The following is a 20,503-nucleotide window of genomic DNA, read 5'->3' as shown; positions in this document are numbered from 1 at the left end:
TTTAACATGCTGACCAAAAAAATAAAATTTGAAAGTGTATCCATTTTAAGACATTCAATCTAAAGAGAAAAAAAAATACAGCATAAGTAGAATCACAGTTTTATGCCACTTGATTCAGGTTTCTGAAGAGACTGTAGTTATACCAGTTATCCACTAAGTGGCATTATTAACTAAGTTATATCAAAACAACAAAAACATCATCTTAACACAGTGAATACATTTCCTACAAATAAACTGATTGAAAACATAACATAAATAACCAGTTTTATTTATGCATGTCAAAATGTAGGCATTATTCCAATATTATCTTTAACACGTTTAGAAATTCTTAGTAACCTAGATTAACAGATTTCTTCACTCTTAATCCAAGTTCAAATATGTAGCAAACATCCCAGTTACAAATAAAACTGAGATCACAGAAAAGATTTAAAAAAAACACCCCAAATAAATAAATAAGCATTAATCAATGGTAAACTTTTAAAAGAAGAAAACAGCCATAAGTCTAAACTAGGATAATCTTATCAAATCAGTGTGCTCAAAGACAGGACACATCTTTAAAACTGGATTTGCAAATCTCACAGAAATGCATATAAAGTATCTAACTGACTGCCCAATTCCGAGAAGTACAGGACAAGTACCAAGTAGCTTCTATTTATCTCCAGATGTAGGTGCCCAATACATCTGAAAAAAAAAAAAAAAAAAAAAAAAACTAGACCCGTTATTAAGATGCCTAACTTTAGACACCTATATTTGAAAAATATGCCCCTAATATTTTAAAAAATAAATGTACTAAATATAACTGAAGTTACCTATTTCTATTTAACCTTACTGGAATTGGTTATTTAAAAATATAAATAAAATTACCTACGTTTGGGGAAACAGAAAAGGTCTATAAACACTGAAATGAAGTATGCTTGGTTTCAAGATGCTACTTGGAAATTAACACAAAGTCATATATTTACAAATTGACTAATGTGCATTTGACGTTTACAGGAAAAGTGCTGAAATATTTTAAAAGAATAAACATTTATTAGAACTAGCATAGCTTCTGAATAACTGATTCTATTCTGTCCATATCATATTTACTTCTGTGAATGAATGCAAAAGAAGCATGGCACACTAGTATTTCATTTTTTAAGAGTTACTGCTATTTTGCACAACTGTAAAGGGAGCAGAGAATCACCGTTACAATGCAGCTGAATGCCTTACCTAGGAGATTAAATAATGTAGATCCCCAAAGTGCACCCAAACCACCTGAGGCTTTAGTCTGAGTGTATATATAGTCTACAAACACTTAAAATTCTGTACATACTTCAGCATTTGCAAGGTCAAGGCCTTCTATTTTTAAAAATGGTTTTTTCCTAGTCAGTAACAGTGAAATCACATTAGGAGGCAGACCTATTTCTCACATCCGCCTATCACATGCATTTGCTACATGTCAGTGACTTCAAAACCAATTGTTTACATCAATTAACTGAGAAAAGCCCTGAGAAATATTTTCTTTGTTCTAATGGGAAAGAAGCAGCCAGATGTGTAACTTGCTGCTCCTGCTCTTTTTTGAGCTTTGAATGTAGGAAGTAGTGCACTTGAGGAAGTCAGCCAGCATCTTATAAAACATCAGCCATGTTTGGTGAAGGTGTCACCAAAAACAAACAAACAAACGTGTTAGAAATATTTAAAAAAAAATGTTTTCATGATGGGGACAGTTCCTTCCCCCCTCCCCCCCCCCCCCAAAAAAAAAGTGGGGGGTGAAAGTGAAGTCACATGGCCCGAGCTTCCTGTAGACTCTCCAGTTTGTTACTGATGATAATTCAAGTCCCTTGTCTCAGGAAAGAAAATGTCAAGGGGACTTGTGTTTCCAATTTATCTTATTTTCTCAAATGCAGCAGCCCCTAGAACAGGGGTAGGCAACACCTGGTGGGGGGTGGGTGGGAGAGTGTGTCGCACAAAGGCATTTTGCTTGGCATGCGTGCCTCTGGGTGGATGATGAGAAAGGGGCTGGGGCTGTGCTGCCACAACAAGGATTAGGCCCCTTGCAGCTGCACTGCCATGCTCCCTTGGCCCACCAACAGCTTACAAGTGGAGGCTGCAGGTGTTTTGGGCATTCTGCCCAAAAACGTTGCTGACCCTTGCCCTAGAATAAGATACATTTTGTTTTTGAAAGGCAGAATAAAGAAAAAAGGATCTTTCCTTAAAATACTAATAAGTAGCAGTGAGCAGCAGCAGGTAGGGATTCAAGCATGCTCATTGTGCTGCCACCTGTGGAACATGTACAGAACTTTTCACTGTCACAAGGTAAGTGAGACTTTCACTGCAAAGCAGAAGTCTGGGGGGAAGGAAGGAGGGCTCTGAGATCTGCCAGCTTTTTTGCATCCCAGACATCTGCACTCCAAATGTCAAGGTAGGCACCTTTACATCACGTGATAAAATTCCTCACTACCTGTCATACAATACAAATGACAGCACGGGAGATAAACTGACAAATAAGAGATTAAAAACCTAGTGGTGTGCATACATCATGGAAGTCCATACAAGTTATGTGTCCCAGGGGGACACAAACGGAGGCCCCCGGAGCACCCTCTCAAGGCGGGACCTGAGGCAGGGCTGAACTGCCTGAAGAAAGAAACAAAACGCTTTGAAGAAAGGGCTCACTTACCTTTTTCAGAAAAAGCCGAGCCATGCCAAGAAGGGCCGCCAGCACGGTTCATCAGCCACTTTTATTTCTGGCTGGGAGTGGCGCCACCAGATGACATCATCAAAAACCGCTGCCCAACTGATTTAAAAGCCGATGGCAGGAAACAGAAACAGGGGCAGTAGCACTGGAACCAGAATGCGAAGCTGCTCCCCGGGCTGTACAGCGGCAGAGTTGTCAGCTCAGCAGGAGGCCAAACAGGGACCCAGAGGAAGGGTCCCAGCTTCTCTAAAAGGAATACCCATCTGGCTCGGCAGGACAGTTGGGTCAAGGAGCATGGTGTTGATGGATCCTAAGGACCACAGACACCAGATCCATGAGTGAGGCAGGCTGAGGCCTGTACCCTAACTATTCTTTTCTTCCCTTTTCTTTTCTTTTATCGTTTTGGAGGGCACACAGAGCCCAGACCGGTGAAGGCATCTCCAAGTACCCCTCCTGGGTCAAGAGGACAAGCAAAGTCAACACAGTGAACTGCAACACCTCAAAAGGGGAGAGCAGACGCTGAGGCAAGGACAATCCGGTCACCTGGGGTGAAGGTTCATCAAGGGATGGGCAAGAAGGGACAACAGCAGGAGGAAACACCAAGGGGACAGGCCAGGGACACACCAGTGGTTCACCATCCAGTTGTCCTGAGGGCTAGGGTGTAGGGGAGGTGGAGCCCCAAGAAGACCCGCAAAGGGCAGCGCACGGTCTGAGAGAATCTGTGGGGGGGAGCCCCACCTCTGAAGAAAACAAGATCAAGTCATGGCAGATGAGTGTCGGGGCCTCTCTCAGGGGTAAACACGACCCAACACACAAGTCCCAGGGACACACCCTATGGACGGATCTGTGTGCGCACTCTCAGGTCGCTAGAGAGTGCCTACACGAGCCCAGATGGATGCACTATGCCCAAACACCAACAAAAGAACAGTGTATTATATTTGACTAACACTGTCAGTCAACTCTCCATTTAATAACCTTAGAACCTGACATTCATTACATTGGCTGAGCTTCTGCTATTCCTCATTTCCTCTTCTTCTTCATTCCTTCCTTTTTTCGTATAATTCACAAGAATTTTCTTCTGCATTACTCCCTTTTTTCCTTCACTCCTGTTCTTCATTCCACTTTCCCCAAAATGTCTACACTTTATGCTTCCAGTCTAATTTCCTCACTCCACACTCACCCACCACCCAAACCTACAAGTATCATTCCCAGATTATATAGGTATTCTCCTACCTCAGAAATTAATAGCAGCAAAAAGGGGATGTTCCCTTAAGCAAGCATCTCTCTTGCTTAAGGGCCATGAAGCCTAAAATTGAACCAAGGCTGAAAACTGACATTGCTTTTGTACTACCTTAAAAATGTTTATTGAGGCACAAAGCCCAAGTAAACAGATGCCCCTTGTCATGCCAAAACTGTCCAAAATTGTGGCCACGACAACAGATAGTAAAAATCTGTGCCGCTGTTTTTCAGATGTCTGTTTGCTTTATGTTGGGAGAAAAGACATTCCCACTCCTTCAGAGGTGTGACCCCCCAAGGATGTCCTTACAGGGGCCTGCAGGATCAGGCCCCTGAAGCTCTGGGGCACCTGCCCAGGTTCCCCCTTTGTAAAGACGTGCTCTGAGAATCCTCCAGCATGGTTTCCAATCTTCCAAGGTCCCCCATTTTCAAAGGTGCATTTCATGTTGGTTCCCCCATTTGCAGTTTTCCTGCAGAATTGAGCCCCTGAAGCCCTGGGAGCAACAAGAGCCTGACCCAATAAGGACAAGAGGTGACATCTGTGTCATCCAGTGAAGCAGATAAGAGGGACAAATCCCAGCAAAGCTGATCTTGCTCCAAGGCAGGCATCTGTTTAATTTAGTCCTTTAACAATCCTGTAGAAATTATTTGCTCTATAGTTTTGCATTATATTCCTAAGGTCCTTCTATTATGGATCTCCTTATTGTGGAACAAGGAAAGAAATCAACAAGATCAAAAGACCAAAATGCATAAACCACAGGTGCTAACTGAACATACAGATTCCTAGATTGTAGAGTCGGAAGGGACCACAAAGGATCATCGTGTCCGACCCCCTGCCCCTGGCAGGAAAGAGGACCGAGGTCAGATGACCCCAGCCAGGTGACTATCTAGCCTCCTCTTGAAGACCTCCAAGCTAGGTGATAGCACCACCTCTCTTGGAAGCCCATTCCAGATCCTGACCACCCTTACTGTGAAAAATTTCACCTAATATCTAACCTAAATCCACTCTCAACTAGTTTACACCCGATATTCATAGTCACTCCCTGGGGTGCCTTAGTAAACAGAGCTTCCTGTATTCCCCGTTGACCTCCCCTAATAAATCTATAGGCGGCCACAAGATCTCCCCTCAGCCGTCTCTTGTGAAGGCTGAAGAGATTCAGCTCTCTCAACCTTCCCCTGTAGTTGGCCTTGTTGATGGCCTCGTTATACTGCCAGCTCATGTTCATCTTGAAGTCAATTTTGACTCCAAGATCCCTCTCTGCCTCTGAGCTGCTGAGAAGGACACTCCCCAACCTATAGGTGTGCTGGGGGTTCCTCCTTCCCAGGTGGAGTACCTTACATTTATCTTTATTAAACTGCATCCTATTTCTCTCTGCCCATTGATCCAACTTGTCCAGGTCAGCCGGAATCTGCTCCCTGCCCTCCAGTGTACTAACTTTGCCCCATAACTTGGTATCATCAGTGAACTTGGAGAGGGTGCTCTCCACGCCCTCGTCCAAATCGCTGATGAAGATATTGAATAATATCGGTCCAAGAACCGAACCCTGTGGGACCCCACTGCCCACCTCCCTCCAGGCCGAGAAGGAACCATCCACCACCACTCTCTGGGTGCGGTCCCCTAAGCCAGCTGGCCACCCACCTGACCGTGTAGGCATCCACTCCACAGTCTGCTAGCTTCCCAATGAGGATAGGGTGCGAAACTGTGTCAAAGGCCTTCTTAAAGTCCAGGAAGATGACATCAGCCTCTGCTCCCGCGTCCAGGCAGTGTATGACCTGGTCATAGAAGGCTACAAGGTTTGTCAGGCAGGATCTACCTGCAACAAACCTGTGATGGTTTCCCCTCAGCATCGTTTCCCCTGCTGCGCCTGCACAAATGTGTTCTTTGATTATTTTCTCTAGCATTTTCTCAGGAATAGAGGTAAGACTGACTGGTCTAAAGTTACCCGGCTCATCCCTTCTCCCTTTCTTGAATATGGGCACCACATTGGCCCTTCTCCAGTCCTCAGGGACCTGGCCAGAGCACCATGAGTTCTCAAACAGCTGTGCCAGTGCCTCAGCTATGACACTAGCCAATTCTTTCAGCAGCCGTGGATGGAAGTCATCCGGGCCTGCTGACTTGTATAGTAAGGACATATTTGTTGGCCTAATGGCAAACAGTTCCCTCCACTGCAGAGTAACTGAATAAAATTCTCTGGTTCACATCCTACAAGACTTTAGACTATCTAGATCAGGGGAGTCAAACACCCAGTCCACATATCTGTTGTAGCTGGCCCACAAGTAGTCTGATGGGCTACCAAAAGTGCACTACCGCTAGGTCCCACATGCTCTCAACACTACCAACCAGCCAGAGCTTCACGCCACTAGACAGCAGTATGAAGCAGTGGACAAGCAGTTCTGCAAACTTGGCTTCAGGCAGCTGCATGCCCCCAGCTCCATGCTGCTGCCTGAGGGTACTGGAGCTAGAGGCTTGCAGCTGGAAGAAGACATGTTTGTGCAATTACACACCCAAGGCTCCATGTCACGTCCTGAACACTGGCCAGCTGGTAATGTTGGGGATATGCAGCAGTGAGGACCCATGTTAATGAAGCACAGAGCTGGAGGCTTGCATCTACAAGAGGCATGCAGTGGTGCAGAGTTCTGGCTCAACTGCACTGCTGCTGCACACCTCCAGCTATGTGCTGCTGCCCCGTCAGAGCTCTGTGCTGCTCTGGACCCATTTCCTTGCAGACACAATCCCCCATTTCTGTACAGCCTCCCAAATGCAAGCCTATGCTGTCACCTGAATGTGGACCCATAAATCTGGCCAGGAATGAGCAGCTGCAGTCTAGATCTGGCCAGCCTGGGGCCCAGGGCGAGTTTAACACCCGAAACTAGACAATCACTGTGGTCTCTCCTGAGCTCAAAGTTATGAATCCTTCAGCATTCCACAATGAGCTGCTGCTGTTCTGTTGCTTTTACCCATCATCTCAGCTCTAACACTGACAGTTCTTATGGACTACAGACTGGCATGGAGCTTCTTGTTTGCAGCTGAACCAAATCTGTTTGGCTGGCACCCCCCTGGTTCAGAATGTGGGATAGATATAATGTTTCCTCCTGCAACAACTTGCTTTTTTGCAGTATTTGATGTGCAGCATCTCCTGCTTGATGATTCACACAGCTATCCTGCTGACAGAAAAGAAGGGAAAGGCTAACCTAGGGATTTACTTCCACACTTTATGGACTGTTTTATTTCTTCTAACCAATTTACTACTTTTATTTTCCTTATTCTCAATATGAATGCTGTATGAAAAAGTGTTGCTTCCTTTCTCATTTGATTCATCACTTGACAGACAGCCTAGCTCAAACAGCATATTTCCTTTCAAAAAGTCTAAGAAAGAAAAGATGATAAGCAGGGATCCGGGTTTTCTGTTTTCCACAGGAAAACAAAGGAAAACATGGATTTCCCCCTTTGCTGGAGGAAAATGAAGATTTCTCATTTTACCAGAGAAACCCACAGATTTTGCAATTTTGCAAAGAGCTCTCTGCAGGCTGGCGGAGGAGGGCGGTCAGGCAGAGGGCACCACGTGCGTGCATATGCACGTGGCCACCAGAGCCTGGAGAGTAGCTCCCGCAGGTAAGTGGGGGGTACAGAGGATTGAGGCCCCCATAGGAAGGGAGGGAGGGAGTTGGACAGGGCTGGGGCTGCTGCCCAGCCATGAAGTGTGTGGGGCTTGGGGTCCAGAGCCACAATGCGCGGCCACAGAGCCCCAGTGGGGAGTGGGATGAGGCTTGTCTGGGGGGCAGGAGGTGGGGCTAGCTCCCTATCACTGTGCAAAGTCCCAGGGGACAAGGGAGACTCGCCCCCCAGATCTGTGTGCAGGGCAGGACAAGTGTGGGCTGCCCGCTGCAGGCTTGGGCTCATGCCCTGTTGCCCACCCCAGGGCCTCCTTTGCCCAGCAGGCATGACCTGGCACTGGGGAGCGGGGATCTTCTTGCTGCTGCACTGCCCTGGTGAGGCATCCCCTGCACAGGTGACAGCACTCAGGGGGACAACCCTGCACTGCTGTCACTGCTGGTGCCACATGCACAGGGGACAGATCGCTAGGGCAGCGTGAAGCTCGCAGCTGCAAGCACCTTCTCTGCACAGCCTCATTCTGCCATGCAGACCCACTAGGCTGCAGAGGCCCTGGGGGACGGCAGAGTGGGAGCCCACCCCACCCTGCACACTGATCTGGGGGCACATGGAGCCACCCCCAGGATAGGAGCCCCCTCCTGCCCAAACCCATAGCAGGAGGCAGTGCGGGAGGGGAAGGGGGGAAACTAGGCTTCACTCTGCAGCAGCTGCCACCTCCTGCTGGGGGCAGGGGGCTGTGGACACGGGTCCCTGGCTTCGTAGTCCTGGCAGCTGGTTGAGGGGGTTTCATTTTAAATCAGGGATTTTGGAGTTTTTAAATTGGAGAATTTGAAATTTTTAGGAGGGAAAACCAGGATCCCTAGTGATGAGGAACAATGTTTTTGACATTAGAACTAGTGTGTAGTTTTCTGCAGCATCCTCTTCTTTCTCTCTTTAGGTTCTGTAGCCCTCAGAGATTGAAAACGGTGACCAAATTAGCAGAGAACTGTAAAGAAGAAACGTAGACCCAGGGGCAGCTAGAGTACAGTCATGCTATTCTTCGCACCTTTGGATTCTGCAGGATTTCTTGTAAGAGATCTCTTTCTCTTTCATGACGCCTCAACTTTTTAAAAATGTTTTTTGGAGAGCAGACTAATGCTTCGCTTAACAAGCTGTTTCATTCAGAGTCTCTTCTGCCAAGATGGAACCATTGGGAGCGTGGACCTATTTTCCTCAACAATGAGAAGCCAAAGTGAAGCTAAACACATTTAACAGAAGTACAGTTGCATTACAATATTCTTTATCTTAGGTTATAGAGATTCTGTGACTCATTCAAATACTGTAGAGAAGGAACCACACACCTGCAGATACTGAAAAATTCTTACCTAGAAATGTATTCGTTCCAATTCAGGTTCAACAATCCAAAGTAATGGAACTAGACACTCGAGCCCACTCGTCATACAAAAACACACAGATTTGCATCCGGAATCACTGTGCTTTTCCTTTCAACCTTGCAGATGACACTTCCCTATCTTACAAAGGAAAGAAACTGGATTATGACAAAGAAAGTCCAAAATTGTTCTTTAAAAAAAATCTGGAGAATTAAAATAGGCTTACCTTAACAATTTTAAAGTTGGTTCAAGTAGACATACACATAATTTGGGTTTTTATTCAATGCAATTATAGTAGATCAAACTCAACAACTTAATTGGGAACATAAAATGGTGAATGTGTTGCCAAAATTAGCACAGCTGCCTGAAAACAATAGTCACTGCTACCAATAGACATTATATTAAGAATTCAACAAAACAACCTTACAGGCCTTATCATAGTAGTTATACTCATTAAAAATAAATATTTTTACATGCTAGAACCATTTCTACCAGACTGGTTTGCTGTAGTTTGCAAGACCTGAGTTTCCAGAACAGGTTACTAAAACAAAGACTGGCATGCATTTATTATTATTTAAGTCTGCTTTTCAGTAAGTATTTTCAGAATTCTATTCTAGGTGCAGGGTGCAGCATGTTTTTTGTTTTGTTTCGCGAGATCTGCCATTATTCCACAGCCCAGAACTTTAAAATATTAGCATTTATTTTCCAAAGGAGAATCATGTTCCCCAGCTCAAGTGGGGAATCAACTTTAAAAAGCAATTATCATTAAATAAAAAGCCTGGAATTGCAGTCATCATTTACTACAGTACTATCGTATTAATACAGTGCCAAAAAAAATTCTACTTAATATACAGATCCATATGTACACAGTAATGAGTACAGTAATACCTCAGTTAACGAATCGTCTGGGAACGAAGCTCCTTTATAACGAAGTTGGCCTTCTTTATGAAAAAAAAAAAATTGAAAAATTTTGAGGCAAACGCGGATTTCACGTTTTACCAGAGAAACCCGCGGATTTTGCAGTGAGCTCCCTGTAGGTTGGCAGAGTTCCAGCCTGCAGGGAGCTAGGAGGGAGTGGGAGGAAGGTGGTGAGACATGGGTGCCACGTGCATGAAGATGCATGTGGGCCCAGACAGCCTGCAGAGTAGCTCCAGCAAGTATGTGGGGGACAGAAGGGGATTGAGAGCCCTACAGGGAAGGAGCTGGGCAGGGTTCGGGCTGCTGCCTAGCTGGGCAGTGCATAGGGCTTTGGGTCCGGGGCCACAATGTGCAGCAGCAGGGCCCCAGCAGCAAGCAGGATGGGGCCACGGGTGGCTCATCTGGAAGAGGGGGAGGGCCAGCTCCCCACTGCCGTGTGCATTTCTGGGGGGCAGGGGAGACCCACATCCCCCAGATCTGTATGCAGGGCAGGCACAGGCTGCAGACTCAGGCTCCCGGCCTGCTTCCTTCCCCCGGGGTCTCCGCAGCCCAGTGGGCATGACCCAGTGCAGCAGGGAGCAGCGGGGCTGTGCAGGTAATTGCACTGCTGCGAGCTCCACACTGCCCTGTGTGTGATGCTTTGAGGGGCACAACCCTGTGCTGCTGCTCTCACTGCAGCCCTGCGCACAGGAGGCACATAGCCAAGGCAGTGTGGAGCTTGCAGTGATGAGGAGATCCCCGCGTGGCCTCGCTGTTCCCTGCCATGCCAGGTCATGCCCGCCAGGCTGCAGAGGCCCCAGAGAATGGAAGTAGGGTGGGAGACCAAGGCTGCAGCCTGCCCTGCATATAGTTTTGGGGGGTGCAAATCACCCCTACCGCCCAGGAGTGCGCACAGTGGCAGGGAGCTGCCCCACCCATGCCTGGAGCAGGCAGTAGGGCGGGTTTAGGGGGTTGCACACCTGAGTCCATAGCCCTGGCAGTTGAGTAGCTTTGTGAATATTTATCACTTATTTTTGTGAGTATTTAATGATATTTTCCTACTGTACCCCCCTTCTTTGACATCCTGGAACACATCCCTTTGCCTACTATGTTATTTCTGTTTCTGGTAAAGAAGTAACATCATGGAATATATCTACTTTGTTATCCGACGTATTACTGTACAGTGATCAGTCTGTAAGTCGTTGGGACAAGGAATCAGTGTACCAGAGCTACACAGCATAATTGTAATTGCAAAAGGAGCATCAATAACTTCCTAATCCAACTGTGGGTTTTCAATTACTGATACTGTTCTGAAATCTTGCATGCTTAATCAGTTCCCAAAGGTGAATTTCGTTTTTAACACTGAAGATTCCTGTATACGTGGTCATATTTAAGAATATTTTCTGAATTTGCATATATTTTTATGTTTTATAATTTTAATTAAAATTACATCAGAATAAAAATATCCATAATCAAGTAACCATAAATAGTTCATCAATGTAATCAAACTGTTAATAAACCGAGTCACCACTAGCCAAAGCTGTCCAAATTAGAACGCACTCTTTGGGGAAAGGTTTTTACTGTTGGTATTGCCATACTGTGCTCTCTGGACTGGAGCAGTTAGCTCCATGCAAAGGGAAGAGTACAGAATCTATGCTTGAGACCATGATAAATCTAAGTCCTTTCCAGAGGGGAAAAAAAAGGGGGAGGGGGCCATTTTAGCTCTTCAGCTGAGGTGTTTGACTAAAGAGAAGCACCATTTCTTAGAGGGGCAAGAAACTATATTTTTCTCACTAGAAAGAAAGAGACTCCAGGAAAAAAATAATTATGATAGCAAGCACTTCTGAGGCATTAAAGAAAGAAATAAAAGTCACCCTACAAAGAAGTAAATGTCTAACTGAGTGACTTTGGGGGAGAAATTCTTGCTGCTAAGCAGTGGGCTAAAAAAAGAGAGAAAAGTAAAAACCACCCATCTGCTCTGATTAGGAGGCTCTTGACTTAAGAAGATCAACTCAAAAGACAAAGATTGGGGGAAAAGGGAAGAGAAAATTTCCCCCAAAACACAGAGCCAGGCATCTTTTTGCCCTGGTACTTAGTCTTCACAGACTCTTCTGAGGTCAATTTGCTAGAAGGCAAGGAAAAAATATACATATTTTCGCAGCAGGAGGTGGAGGGAGCAAACACGAGTATGGCTTTCTCCTCTAGTATTGCTAGACCAATTTGGTCCCAGCTTCAAAATCTGCCCGCCAGAGCAAAAAAAACCCAACAAGAGGAACAGTGAAATGTGTCAGGAGAAGGCAGAGATGAGTGTGTCCAAGAGCTAAATGCAAGGGAAAAATAAAAGAACTTTAAAACTGTTATCCCATACCAAGACCTTTTAATGACCTTTGTATAGGTGAAGTACTAGAGTCAATTAGAGGTTTGAAAATTGTGCGTCGTGCAACATTAAAACAGCAATCTATTCAGAGAACAAGAGAATATTTTTAAATAATGTTTTCCTACTGTTCACAATAAAAGAAAACACCACCTTGGTGTAATCTTACCTCCTTCGAGTTTCACCGGTCTTCTAGATTTTCAGGAAAGATGGCGATCTGTCAATATTAAAGTTAAATTAAAACAGTTGCTATTAATGATAGTCTAACAATTCATTTCTTGCTAAAACAGGCATGTGTACAAATTCTAAAAAGATACTATAGTCAATTCTGTCTTTACTGAAGATAACATATTTGAGGTGATTTACCTTGCAGCAGCTGTATCCCAAATAAAAGGCTGTTATCTCACACTACAATTCATCCTGAAAGCAAGTTACTGTTAATGCCTTTATAGGATGGATGTTCACACAGAGCTTTCATGACCAAGTTACAACAGAACTAAAACCAATAAGGGTCTTATTAACCGAAATAGAAACTAATAGGAAGCCCAAGAGAAAAGCGAATCTCACTAGATGTTGATCAGCTGTAACACTAAGTAGCTAAATAGCTGTTCGCTGGTTATGGGGCTGGGCAAAATGGCAGATCCGGCCAGCAGCCAGACTCCATTTCCCAGGAGCCCCTGCCCACACTTGGGCAGTGGACTGCAGTTCTGCCCTGGCTCCGCACCATGCTATCACCGTGACAAGATCCCAGCCCCGGAGCAGGTCCCCGACTAGCCGCATGCCCTGCCAGTGCTGCTGGGGCCAGTTTCCATTGAAATCCTTTCCCCATGCTGTCACAGCCCTGCCACTGCTGGGGTCCCCGTGGAAATTGGCCGCAGCAATGCAGCCAGCAGCTGCTGGCAAATGGAGTTCAACACGAGCTCCATTCAGCCTGTGGGCCAGACTTCACCTGTCCCTGGGTTAACAGGACAAAAACGGGGCACTGAAAATATTTGAGAGCTCTCTTGCAGAAAATGAATAATACCTACAAGGCGATCATTTTTATTCTTATCAGCCCAAAGGCTTAGAGACAGAAAAAAACAACAGAATCACATGAACACTCAGGGTTTATTAAATAATTAGTAGTCAAAGTTATATGAAGTTGCATTCCCCTGCTTCCCCCCACCTGGCCTCCCAACAAGCTTCAAGGCCCTTGACAGTAATCCCAGAATCATTTCCTTGTCCAGCAGCTAGAAAGGGAAAGAGGTTTTTAAATAGAGACCTTATCTCCAGACAGTAGCACATCTCTTCTTAAGCTTGACTCTCCATAACATTTTTCATGCCTTCTGTACAAAGGCATGTATGCATGTGAAAAAGTAGATAGGACGAGATACATATGCTATGGTCAGTTAATAAAGGATAGTCATTATTTGATAACGAATGAATGTAAATTAATTATGGGGAGAAAGATTAAGAACAGTTAAATACCTTAAAGGTTTGTTTTTTTTTAAATCCCTCCCTATTAATCACTGTGGAAAATTTACAAGTCTTGCCAAAAGAGTCAATTTGAAAAAAAAACATGTAAAATTTTAGGCCACAGTAGTCACAACCAATGCAACCCACAGCCTCAGTGATCTGTTTCTATAAGAAAAGGAAATAAATAAACAAACCAAAAGCATAGAAAAAAGTAGGTACAAAAAAGCAAGGAGGATTTAGTACGATACACTTTTAAAATTAAATTATATTTGCCACTACATAGAAAGATGGCAATAAGTTCTCAATGTAACAGTACAAACAGCACTGATTAAAAAAAAAAAAAAAGGATATGGTTTGTTTGTTTTTTAGAGAAAATATAGAATTGTCTGAACATAGAACTGTCTTCCACATTAAACAGAAAACTCATTCCTAGGAATAGGAAGTGTTAGAGCCCTGCTCTAGAATTACCACCACCGCTGCTGGAAATGTTTAAATTGAATATTGTCATAAAAAAAGAATTCAACTCAATTCACAAAGCATGGAAGCAAACAGTTGTTATAAGACAAAAATTTGGAGTAGAGTAATGTGCAGGCAATAGGCCTGAGGATCAAAAAATAGGATGTTCAAATGGAATTTAACAAGCAGTATCCAGAATGAAAACAGCCAATTATTTAGCTAACCAGAATTTCAGATCACATCAACATGCAAAGATGTTAGTGGTAATGGTGTATGCAGGCCTAATTCAAAAGTTTCAATCTGGAATTATCTACAGGAAGACAAGGGAAAGTGTACCAGTATATTAAAAACATAAATAACTAAGAATGTACCTAAAGGAAAATTAGGTTCATTGTATGTGTAACTCAACTCATTTGGGGAAAATGGACATAATGCTAACAACTATAAAGAAGGCTTAAAAATACAGACTTTGAGGGAAAAGAAATCATGAAATTAAGATTTTCAAATTTGATTGAAGAACTGTCCTCCAATTAAAATATGGGATCCTTAAGATAATGTTGGCTAGTATCGCATTATTAAAAATGAGAAGGCGAGGTTTCATAATGTAAGGCATCATATTTCTAAATCTAAAAATAAAAACACGGAGCAATTTAAAATGTAATCAAAACATATAAAATGGTATGGGGGGTGGGGGGAGCACAAATGATACCAAAACAACAGTACAGATGATAGGATTAAAAAGGGGGGGGGGGGGATAAGTGGAAGGCTGTTTGAAATCTTCTTTAGACATCAGGAAACAATTTTCTTGCAGCAAAGAATAAATGTGTGGAGTGGCCTGCAAGGCAAGGGTTGAGGCAAAACGTTGGAGCTGTTTGAGAGAGATGCCAAGAGACACCATCTACTGGGAAACTGAGCATTATGGGAGAGAAAGGAAAAACATGTCCATGAACTAAAAGACCTATACTATTTCTTCAGATTGACTGTTGCTTCTTAAACCACAATTCTTTTGTTTATAAAGCAGAATATTACCATAAAAAATAAAACTTCACTATCATTAAAACAGTCAAAAACCCCTACATGGACTCCAAAGGAATAATATTTATAACATGTTTATTGATGCAAGATTGATGCCATTCCTACAAAATTCTGTCTTAAGCGAAAGTAAGAAAACACATTTATAAAACAGGTTTACACAGCAAACTGAAGCCCTTTTTATATGCCTTTATTGAGGAGGGGGCAGTTTTTTCTACCTTCAGGTCAGCATAATAAACATACAGAAGAACAGATATAAAATACCCCTTATACTTCCAAATTTAGCAATAGCATTATGCTGCTTTAAGGCAGAGAGGGTAAAGCAGATAAGCACCACATGATAGTAAGGAAAGAACATTACTTATGAGATGTCATCAAAACAATAATGAGTCAATTTAACCCTGGTTAAAATAAATGTATAAAAGGATTCAGAGAGTTCAGTTCAATCCCTTCAGCCCAAGAGTCAAGTGAACCTGAGGAGAGTAAAACTTATTATATATGCAGGTTTTGAAAACATAGCCAATTTAACTTATGGCAATATACAACTGCCACTTTAAAAGTTTCCAGCTATTTAAAAAATAACACAGGCCATATGATCAGATTTTGGTAAAACAGACTATTCTTAGTGGATGCTACTTTTATGTATCGGAGTTAAAGAGAGCTGTGTTAAAAACAGAATGTGTATTTTAAATGTTGCAGATCAAAGACTAAACAAAACACAAATAAGATGAAGTTTTAAATAAAGGTAAAGCATGAAATTGAATGAAAAGGCCATATTCGAAAAAGCAAAATCACTGCAGAATTTCCTCAAATCTCAGAATTATGTAATTCCAATTTCCTGTTCTAATATGAAGTTTCTTGTTAGAAAAAGGGAGATGCTTTTAAATATGAAAAATGAAAATATGGGGCTTATATTTTCAATATTCTATAAGAAAATCCCTTATTATATATAAGGAGATTTAGAAAGAGAACCTGGACATGGGGGCACAGGGTCTTCCTGTTAGGTAATTTGTGATACGAACAGACTGAATCCTGCTTAAAAGACCAACAGTATTCCCCCCGCCCCCTTCCCAATTCTGAGGTTATATAGGCAGATCCAGTAAAAACAGAAAAAGGAGATGAGGATCTCCCAGACTCTGCAGGGGAAACCCTAGGAACAGCCAAGTTTAGGGGGATGTTGATAGGTTGCTGCTGTTATTTTAGTTAACAAAGGCAAACCCCAGAAAAGAGATAATATGGACCATAATCACTGTGCTTATCATCTGCTCAGAACAGGGTGGAAATGCCATCTGCTTAGATTTTTTTTTCAATGCCAGTCAATTGCTCAAAAAAGCTTTGAGGGGTTGTTTTTTGTTTTTTTGTTGTTTTTTAATAAAGCAAAGCCTTTCCAGAATGTACTTCTAAATCGATACACAGGCTTTATTTGGCTAGAATCCCCCTCTCATCCATAGCCTGCGAGAAATATGAAGAATAATTTTGTAATACCAGCCCCAACAAGAAGTTTATGAAACTTTCTGCTATAAAACAGTGCTTCCAGGAGTACTCCTGATTGGCTTTAGTTGGATTGCCATGAAAATATCGCTCCATTCCTACAGACAATTTATTTCAAAATAGACTAGAGATGTATACCTACAGGTATATTGGATGGGTACTCAGGAGTTCCTTTAATGCCACATTTTCAGAACTATCAGTTTGGCTGATTGCAGATAATAAAGTTCCAGATCTGAACTGAGGTACATCAATACACCTCACCTGAAGGCAATGTTGATTTATAACGGTTTCAGATTGGGCCCCAAGATGTTCCCCATGAAGCCCACACGATATAGTCAAAAGTAACAGTGCCTACATGCTTTCAGCTCTGTGGAAAAGATCTGGAATATTATCTAATGACATTTTAAGGTACTGACTTTCAGCAGGTTGTATGTTTGCTGCTGTTAATAAATTATGGGGGAGGAAAAAAAAAAATAAAAAAAAAATCAAAGCAACCCAAGACTTGTAGCCAAAAAATGGTTAGCAAATTTAGACTGGACAGTTACTTAAACTGGAATGGATGTTATCTCATTTTATCCTATTCTTAAACTGTTGCTATACCGATGTGCTAAAGAACTACTGTTCTAACCGAAAGGAGATAAGCTCTACTTTATTTACTTGTAAAATTTTGTCTGCATAAAAACGCACACAGAGGGAGTGTACTTTCCACAGAAGTAAATGTCTGTTAGCTAGTGTAGAATAGTAACTGGCAACCAGTTACTGTAGATTACTATACCTACTCAGAAAAGTAATTATTTATACCAACTTTGGACAGGTATAAATGATTACATAAGGCATGATAATAGAGAATTAGACCTGTGTATAAAGGCTAGAAAACTGCAACAAACTTCACCCAAGGAATCTAATTCCACAGCCAGCAAGTCACAAATACAGCATTTTGCTACCCATTGTTCAAGTTGCTAGTCTATGAGCTTATGTTAGCCTGAAAAACACAAACATGCTATTGACAAACGGTAAATTCTTAAGACATAACACCTTGACCAAACATTTTTATTGGTCTCCTGAACTGTTCCAGTACGCTGTTCTGAAAACCTAGACAATATCAAGTAACAATGGGACCTTTCCGCCCAAGATAAAAGTCCCAGAGATAGATTACTTCACAGGAGGCACATACACTTCCCCATTTTTAATGTAACAGATCATAGTAGCATTATCTTTCTATACTTGGATTGTGGTTCCTTCAAGCATAGACACTGGGAATGTTTATAAACTCTTCTTAGTTTAAGTGAATATAGATTAAAATCTTTTTTTGGGGGGAGGGGGGAGGACAGGAAAGGATAAAGGACTATCCAAGGGCCAGCATTTTAGTTGAAAGAAGCGAGACCAACACTACAGTGCGTACATGTAAAGTAATCAAAATTCATATGTGCATGGCTATGTGCCTCTGAGGAAACACTGATCACCACCATCCTTGCAATGACTTTGGGTAAAATCTAACAAATTGCAACAGTTTTAAGAAACCACATATCCCAGCAGTTACACATACTCTGGCTGATGTGTTTAAAGTTAACTGATGAGGAGATCTATCTTGAGGTATGCTATCTTCACCTGTGAAGTCCACCAACATCAATACTGGAAAGTATTTTCAGACTTTTCTTTGACTCCAAGACCTGGAGCAGTAGAGAGATCCAGAATAACTGGGAGAGTTATTTGCTCAACTAGTCACAGATAAGTTTCCCCTTTATTCACAGATTCAGATTAATAGATGTATAGACGCTAGGGCTGGAAGGGACTTTGTAAGATTATCGGGTCCAGCCCCCTGCCCAAAGGGCAGGAAGTCAGCTAGGTTCAAAGGATCCCAGCAAGATAAGCATCCATAAATTCATAGATATTAGGGCTGGAAGGGACCTCCTCATCTCTACAGGTAAACTGCTACAACCATAATTTTTGTGAACAGACCCAGTGATTCAGGAAAGTTTGAAAGGAAAGCACTGTATCAATTATGAGAATTTCCCAACAGTAGAATAAGGCATTTCCTGAAGGTCAGGTGAACTGCAACCTACAAACTAGTCATGAGGATCTAAAACAGGAATAATCAGAACTAGAGCTAGTCTGCAGAACATGAAGCACATTATTTCATTGAGACAAAGGTCCAGGACAGGATGCCAAATCCTTCTCTTTCTGAAGATATAGTAGTCACCTGTTTGGATAAGAACAGTTGGGGCAAAAGCCTCATTAGAATAAGACAAAAATGTCTTTATTTAAATAGGCTGGACTTTTAGAACAATAGGATCTTAAAAGCATAGATGTTTGTCCCGATGTGAAGATGTATGGTGGACTGATTACCCAAAGTCAGAGGCAAAGATTTTGTTTTAGAGGCCCCCTCTACACCCTATATCTGTTGCACAATTACCTTATTAATTATGCAATAAATTTAGACCAGCTACACAGGCAAAAAAACCCTAAAAAACGTCCAACCAGCTATAAAGTTATTGCTCGAAAAGGTATAACAACTTTATAACTGGTTTCTATCCAGCTTTAATTCACGTGCATAGACAGTCTGCTGCTGCTGCAGCAATCTCCCAGCTGTAGGGCACTCCACGCATACCCACAGCTAGGAGACTACAACAGCGTCCATAGCTCATGGGGCTCTCAGTCCCGCCTGGTTGTGGGGTGCAGCCAAGACCAAGAGTCCCATGCCTGATGGGATCAGTCTCCCCCTACACCAAAAGTAAGGCATGATTGGATCAAATGCACAATCCCACAATTGCAGCTCCACCAATGCACTGTAGTATAGCAAAAGACATGACTGTGTGCATCACACATTAGATCTAAGCATGCCTTTACCTGCACATGTAAAAGTTGGAACCAATCAGTGCTAACTTGCAGTTGATGTCTCTGCCCCCTACTCCCCACCAAGAAGTCCAGAATGATTATGATACCACTGAATAAGAAAATGATGCTGTAAGCCATAAAGGATACTTATGGGGCAGCTCATCACTAAGATGCCAATTTCTTTTCAACTCCCTCTTTTGAGTACCTGGATTCACAGTGAGGGGAGAGTAGTTAAGTATTTGGGTGAAACCTCTTTGCTTTGTTTAATGCAGAAAAAGAAAACAAATCGCTCTCTTCTGTACATGGACACATTCTCTCAGGAATTTTACCAGGTACAAGAATATTTGACACACAGAAATGACGATGGCTGAACTAGACATCTCCAGGGCTAGGAGTTGTGTGGTAATGCTAGTTCTCTTGAACTGCAATCTATTAAAGCTAACAGTCAACCTGAAGTTTCCTATTAAAAAAACAAATAAATGACAAAAAGAACCATGAAACTATGAGGATGCTTTTGAATTTTCCTTACAAGAACAGGAAAGGGTAGAGTGCATGTCAAAGTTGGGTGCCAGGCCTGATTATGGCAGCTGCAGAAAAAGAATCCCTACCTCCCACCCACAGTACCATATACCATTTCTCTTTCTGCACAGGTCCAGTAGAAAATATCCCAATACTCCTCCTCCCTGAATAGACTGCTGATGTAGAAGCTTTATTAACACTGAATAAATCAGCATTAAATACAGATCTAGATATCTGCACAGACATTCCCTAACACAGAATGGGAGACTCAGGGATAATCGTTCCTCCCACTGCAAGGAGAAAAATTGCTGCAGGTTTTAGAGGATGACGCAATTTTAGACAAGTGATATTTTTCCTCCCTCCCACACAATGGATGTTCAACTACCCTAGAAAAAGCCATGTTCCACACAGAAAACTATTCTTGAGCTCTTAGTTTATAATTGTTTAAAGAAAACATATTAGAGCAGAACAATTAAATATTTCAAATCTGTAGAGGCTGGTTGAAGAAGTCACTATAAAGTTTTCCAGGGGGAAAAAAAAACTACCCTTCA

The 20,503-nt window shown here is 42.6% G+C and overlaps 1 protein-coding gene across 5 annotated transcripts in view; it reads right to left on the bottom strand.

Annotated features, from left to right (window-relative positions):
- CYRIA (CYFIP related Rac1 interactor A) overlaps positions 1–20,503 on the bottom strand; it is a 74,239-nt gene that overhangs the window by 41,951 nt on the left and 11,785 nt on the right. For 3 of the 5 annotated variants that reach the window (XM_059729489.1, XM_059729501.1, XM_059729505.1), the window contains exons 2-3: positions 12,334–12,381; positions 8,888–9,034 (exon numbers count right to left, since the gene is read on the bottom strand). The gene's annotated coding sequence lies outside the window, so the exon portion shown is untranslated. The remainder of the gene's footprint in view (positions 1–8,887; positions 9,035–12,333; positions 12,382–20,503) is intronic. The other 2 variants (XM_059729494.1, XM_059729509.1) reach the window with 2 other exon arrangements.

Source organism: Alligator mississippiensis, chromosome 1 (genome assembly GCF_030867095.1).
Source record: "Alligator mississippiensis isolate rAllMis1 chromosome 1, rAllMis1, whole genome shotgun sequence".
Classification (NCBI taxonomy): Eukaryota; Metazoa; Chordata; order Crocodylia; family Alligatoridae; genus Alligator; species Alligator mississippiensis.
Note: the sequence above shows the minus strand (reverse complement) of the source record. Positions and strands in the feature narration are given on the sequence as shown.